This window comes from Meriones unguiculatus, chromosome 5 (genome assembly GCF_030254825.1).
Source record: "Meriones unguiculatus strain TT.TT164.6M chromosome 5, Bangor_MerUng_6.1, whole genome shotgun sequence".
Taxonomy (NCBI): domain Eukaryota; kingdom Metazoa; phylum Chordata; class Mammalia; order Rodentia; family Muridae; genus Meriones; species Meriones unguiculatus.
The window spans coordinates 47,426,748-47,433,666 of NC_083353.1; the positions used below are offsets into that span (position 1 = coordinate 47,426,748).

At 47.2% G+C, this 6,919-nt stretch overlaps 1 pseudogene; it reads left to right on the forward strand.

The window, feature by feature from the left end:
* Positions 1 to 709: 709 nt before the first annotated feature.
* Positions 710 to 1,676, forward strand: LOC132654136 (vomeronasal type-1 receptor 90-like; annotated as a pseudogene).
* Positions 1,677 to 6,919: the final 5,243 nt, after the last annotated feature.

Genomic DNA, 6,919 nt, shown 5'->3' on the forward strand with positions numbered 1-6,919 from the left:
CATTGTATGGGGGTGAGCGCAGGTGCCATAGAGGCCAGATGAGGTCATCCATGCGCTGGCACTGGACTGACAGGTAGATGTGAGCCAGTTGACTTAGGTGCTGGAACTGAACTCAAAGGCCCTGCAAGACCAGCCAGAGCTCTTAACCTCCAAGCTCTGGCTTCAGCCTCCTCTCTCTGCTCTTGACTGTGGCTGTGACCTGACTATCTGCTTTGTGCTCCTGACTTCACCTCTCATGAACTGTGGACTATGACCTGAGAGTTAAGCCAAATATACCCTGTCCTCCTCTAAGCCAGTTTTGATTATGGTGTTTTAGTGCAGCAACGGAAACAGAATGGGGAAATAATCAAAACTTTTGAAACTTTTCCTATACCTGACAAGATGAAAAAACAAAAACCAGGCAATGCCCCCAAAAAACTCAAAATGAGGCAGTGGTAGGGAATCATTTCTATAATACATGATAATTTTAATGCACAGGAAACTTGAAGCAGCAAGGGAGCCCACCTATAGGTACATAATCCAGCCATGACTGACAATGAGGGGGTTTGGACCTCAGGAAAACTTGAGTACTGAGGGGTGTATTGGGCTGGGTCCACCAATATTCCTAAAGGCAATAGTGTTTGGTACCAATGTTGCTGTTACTGTTTGTGATGAATAATTTCTCTTGCCTTTCTTCTCAGATGTTTACTCTAGTTCCTTGTCTCATACAATGAGAAGAATCAAGACCTTTTATGGAGTTGTTGACACATTATACATTTTTCTCTGAGGTAGGCTTTGGGATCTCCTTCAACATTATTCTCTTCCTTTTCCACCTTTTTGAGTTCCTTCTTGAACGCAGGCTCCGGATCATTGACCCACTCATCAGTCTCTTGGCCCTCATCCACCTTGGGATGCTAACAGTCATTGGGTTCGCAGCTGCTGACATTCTTGCATCTCAGAATATGTGGAATGACATCAAGTGTAACTCCCTGCTCCACTTGTACAGTCTTTTGAGGGGCCTCTCTCTTTGTGTCACCTGCCTGCTGAGCATCCTTCAGGCCATCATCCTCAGCCCCAGAAGCTCCTGTCTGGCAAAGTTCAAACCTAAATCCCCACAGCAGAGCCTGTGCCCTCTTCTCGTGCTTTGGGCCTTCTACATGTCCTGTGGTGCTCAGTTCTCCTTCTCCTATGTTACTAAGTACAATGTCACCTCACATGGTCTCATATTTGTCACAGAATCTTGCATTATTTTACCTATGGAGTATAGCAGCAGACCCTTATTTTCCATATTGAGGATATTTCGAGATGTGTTCTTTCTAGGTCTCATGGCCCTCTGCAGTGGGTACATGGTGGCTCTCTTGTGCAGACACAAGAAACAGGCTCAGCACTTTCACAGAACCAGCCTTTCTGCAAAAGTGTCCCCAGTGCAAAGGGCCACCAGGACCATCCTGCTGCTCATGAACTTCTTCATCCTGATGTACTGTTTGGACTGCATCATATCTGCCTCCAGACTGATGCAGGATAGTGACCCAGTCCGCCACAGTATCCACATGATGGTCTCCAATGGCTACGCCACTGTCAGCCCCTTGCTGTTCTTTGGCACTGAGAAACGAATTGTCTTCTTACAATCCTTAGTGGGGAGGACAGCAAATGCTTACCTAGTGAGGGAAAGACGAGTTCACTCAAGAGCCAACTGACAGATGCTCGTTGACAGATGGTGAATCCCAGCCTAGTGTTCATGCTCCTCCAGATAAGTGAACAAATGACTCCTGCTTTGTTAAACTGCTTCCATTGAAATGTGGGTTACAGCACCTGTAGATATTTGAGCCAAATGTCTTCATGCGCATTTCTGCTTGGTGTCAGCAGGGGACACCTGTTACACTTCACAGATTAGGGTGCTCCGTGCAATAAGCAAAACTGTCTAGCACTTTTTAATAAGCCTTAACACTTTGCATTTTACCTAATTAAATATGGATGCATTATCACAAAATCACATATCATTCATCAACAGTTCTTTCATAGTTATGGAAAAATAATTGATTCAAAGTCTCAGATGCTTGCTTGTTTATATTAATAACACTTAACCACAGCCACGATGGAAATAACTCTCTGTCCATAAGCAGATGAATGTACCAACCACATGTGGCCTTTATATATCATGGACTATTACTCAGCTTAAACAGGAAGGAAAGCCACCTGTAGGTGTAGGTCTACCACAGAGGAATACATACTTCCAGTGACATGTCAGTCACAAAATGACAAGCTTCTGTATATCTAGGGGTGGAACTGAGAGTACTGTACTGTAATTTTTCAAGAAAGGAAAATGCAATGGTGTTTGCCAGGGGTTGAGGAATGGCACAGTGGAGAATTCTTAATTGGTGTAGAATGACCATTCAGAACAAGAAGAAAAAACAGTAATCTTCTGAAACCCAATGAGAGGCTGGAGGGGTGGAGGGGTCTGGGCTGGGTAGGGGTGAGGTAACAGTGCTTTCTGCACAAGCATAAAGACTGAATTTGAATCTTCAACACCTATGTAAAAGCCATGCAGGGTGTGAGTTCTTGTAGCCCCCAGCACTGAGGGGGCAGAGACAAGTAAGATCCTAGAGCTCATTGACCAGATACCCCAGCCAGAATGATAAGGTTCAGATTGATTAGGTTCATTTGCCATGCAAGCATGAGGACCTTAGCTTGAGTGCAGAGAACCCACATAAAGCCAGACAGGGTAGTACCTGTCTGTACTCAGTGCTCCTATGTTGAGATGGAAGCAGAGATAGGAGAATACCTAGAAGCTTGCAGGCCAACTAACCTGAAGTACACAGCAGAGAACAACAAAAGAAACTTTCATTGCTTATTAGATCAAGATTGCTTAATATGGCTTCAAGGAATTAAACCAGGCTTGTAGGAGGGGCCACAGCAATACTGAGGCTGTGACAATTTTATGAAGAGCAATCAGACTTTTCATACCTTTGTCAGAAACAGAATATAATGGCCATTGCCAGGTTCAACACAGTGGTCGTTGCCAGGATCCACTGACATTTGCAAGCACTAGAGGGTACACAAGGGTTATGTCTAAGAGTAATTGTCCTGTCGAGTTTCCATGTTTCCTTCACTACTAAAGAAACATGCAGAGAAATGTTGTTGTTACTAAAAACAAAATCCCAAGCATTCAATAATTACCGATAAAGACTTATGATCCAGATGCTGGGGTGAAAGCTTGCTAGCTCAGAGAGGCAGAGAAAGACCTTCCTGCTCAGCTGATCTTCTTACTCAGCTCACGTCCCAGAAGGAAGCCCCTTCTTCTCCACACTGTCTTAAATTCCCTTCAACTCAATGCCCCTCTTTCTTGTTAACTTCCTGTCAGCTGGTTTCTTCCTCCACTTCTTGACCTGGGGTTAACTTTACTTAATCCTGTGTACAGAAAGCTCTTGGATTAAAGGTGTGTGTGAGGGCTGAGCCACACCAAACAAGAAACATTTTGCACTCTCACAATTGGATCAAATATCCTGCATCAGAGAAACACAAAACTGCCCAACACTTCAGCTGCCTGCAGGAGTGTTTCAGTCTCTCAGGAACAAAAGGTGCTTAGTGTCCCAGGAGCCATGAACCCTAACTTAAGAACCCCTATGCCCATCAAGGCAGCCAGGCCAGGCCAACTAAATGATTCCCTGCAAAGATCCTGTCCCACAGAGAGTGAAATGTAAGATCTGACACCTGAGCTTCACCTTTTACCTCCACATACAAGTCCTCATACACACACACACATACACAGATGATGAAATGTATAAATAAGGTGGGTGATGACAGAGGAAGACAGTTAACAATCATTTCTGGCCTCCACATATACACACTTGTACATGTACATACATACATATGTATTGACCCACACAAATGTGTAACTATACCACACTCATCACACTCAAAGAAAATTTAAATGCCAGTATAAGGAGCCTAACTCTTTGCAGAACTCTCTGACTCAGGGAACTGAGAAGATAGATACAAAGGAGCCTGGCTGTCTTTTACCAGGAAGGAAGTGTCCCCAGATAACACAGGGGCAACCAAGGACTGGAGAGTGAGGATGAGGGACCCCTGAAGAGCCAGCACTGGAGAGTGAGCATCATCAGCAGGCTGAACTGGCAGTACAGAATGAACATGTCACTCCACATTGACAGAGAGAATGACCGCACACTGTAAGTGAGGGAGAAGAGGAAATCTTCCTGAGGAAGAATTTAATGGTTGTGCACAGGTGATGCCTCTCGGGGGTGTGAAGCTCGAAAGCTTGTGGCTTCCATTTTTGGTGTTGGATAGGCATTGTGACTGGCTTCCAAAGAAAAAAGCAGGAAGAGGGAGAAGGTGCAACCATGGAGGATGAACCAGGCAAAGACAACCTTGTCCAAGGGATGACCACAAAGATGGCATGTGGCCCTCACATAATCCCTCCTTGGTTCTCTTGGGGTGGGGTGGAAAGACAACCTCCAGGTGTCCCACAGGTGGTCTGTGCGCTGGACTCAGTACAGCAGGATCCCACATGAGTGTGTAAGGCCACTGCAACCACAGCTCCCCCTTCCTCTCTCCTTCCTCCACACACACACACCTCAGCTCAGGCTCCCAGGCTCCCTGCAGGGGGATGCTGGGATAGGGAGAAAATGCATCAGGTTGGGATGAGCAAGTGAACTGGGGAGAGTGAAAGGTCCTGGCCCCCTTTCCCTGTGGCACTGGGCTTTGAGCTATTAAAAATCACTGCTTTTTACAAGTTTTACTGCTCTAGGTTCTTGTGAATTCTTGAAGGAGGCTGTTAAGGGGGGGAGGGCGAGTGTTCCTTCATAGTACTTACTGGACTCTGCCTGGATATTCTGAGCAGAAGGGAACTCAGTCAAACAACTTGTGTGGACACCAGCTATAACATATCTGTGTGTGTTGTTTCTGTGCGTTTGTGAACTTACTGGGTGTCCTCTGCAGCTACTAACTTCCAGGCTGAGAGTTCTGAGTGGGAAACTGTATCTGATCCACCCTAAGATCCAGAACCACCTGAGATCAGACTGACTGCAGACTTAATCTGACTTGGCAGATTGGTGCTAGTCCAGGCTAGTCTCCCATTTGCAACTTCTGTTTTGGTCCAGGAAGGAGGCATTTCCCACCTCCCATCCTGCTCCCCCACTATGACCAATTGAGTGTGACATCATCAGGCAAAACAAGCTATCACCACCTCAGGACTATGCTTGGCTTGGTGCTTTGTCGCCACCTGCAGGAAGTGGGAGAAAAGGCCACTTCAGTCCCAGGGCAGCACTAACAGTCCAGGGCAGCAATAGTCAAGCCCCAAACTCCCGCAGGCTCACTGGACCCCTCCCCCTGGGTCTCTATTTGGGCTCTAACACAGATTATCTCTGTGGTCTTGGCAAAGTTATTCGCTTCTCTTTTCCCGCTCATCTGTAAACCGGAAGGACATGGCTCTAACTTCTTTAGGTGGCTGTGAAGGCTGAGGTGTTGTCTCATGCTGCCACATTAGGGCCGCCTGTGCCTCTACAAAGTGAGGTCTTGAGATCCACTGCTGCCTCGTGGGGAAATCCTTATCTACAAAATCCTGTTCAAGGCTCTTCTTGTTGTCAGGTCCCCTGGATAGGTTATCATTTCCCACTTGTATTTGGTGGTGGGCTTGTAGCAAAACACATATTGGGGGAGGGGAGGTATTCCTGAAATACCTAGAGCTGCTGGGAGCCCTGAGTTGTGTAAATGAATGGATGAAGAAGAGATACACTACCCCACAGGTCAGTGTCAGGGAAATCACAGGAGGTGAGGAAGAGTGATTACAGGCCTCCTTGATGGAGACAGGAGTAGAGACTAGAGGTTGTAAAACGTCCGGAAGATTCATTATGTCTCTTTTGGAAGCTGCACTCTGCAGTTCCCTTTCAGGAGCTCAAGTTTCTCCCTGTGCTCTCCCAAGTGTATGCTTCTCTCTTGTGCCACCATGTGGCATGAGCAGGAATGGCACGAAGACCGGACAGGCTTCATTGTTTAGGATTAAAGGTGTATACTAAGAGTGTGTCTGTATTCCAGCCAGATGGATTAAGAGTGTGTACTAGGAAGAACAAGATGGCAGTGCCAGGAGAACACTGCCTCTGAGGAGCAGGACAACATTTTCCATATATTGATCAAGAGACTGAACTTTGGGCCCTAAAACAACAGTGATTGTGTTTCCCAGGTTGGAGGAAAACTCCACAGCATGTGAATCAGTCAGGTCCACTCTCAGGTCACCCAGCCAGAACCTGAAAGAGATCTCAGGTCATGCAGGCACTAGGTCTCCAGACCAGAGCCACACTCCTGCACGTCCTGATCACCTTCCCAGGCTGAACGGGGGGCACAATAACACCAGAGATTGAGAGTCCCACTCTCGAGAAAAACCCACAGGGATGGAAGGAAACAGGGATGGCCACAGGTAACCCAGTCTTTCCCTGGAAAAGTTCTCACAGAATGGTGGGTATGTGCCCCAGCACTGAACTGGGCTGCAGCCAAGAGCACAGAGACTGGCTGCGTGCCCTGTGTCATAGACAGAGCGTGAGACTCAGGGCAACAGAAACTGGGAGTCCCTGTCAGGAGAAATCCTCAAAGGGAATGAAGCCAACGGGGTCAGACTTGGGCCACCCAGTATATCCCTGGAAAAGGTCCCACACACCAGCCCACCCCACAGACCTGCTGTGCACCAGCTAGCCTGCTGCTATCAGGAGAGCTATAGTCACCTGACACAGTTTACCACTTGCGTACTGGGACAAAGAGCCTCAACCTCAGACCTATAGAAGCCTAGAATCCCCGAGATCAACCCCCAAATACTGCTCCAAGGGGCAACCAGTTATCCCTCACATAACTGCCCAAACCACAGGACACCCAGGTTACAGCAGCAGCTCACTAAATTTACAGCAAGAAACCCAGAAGCAGGGCAGCTGTGTCC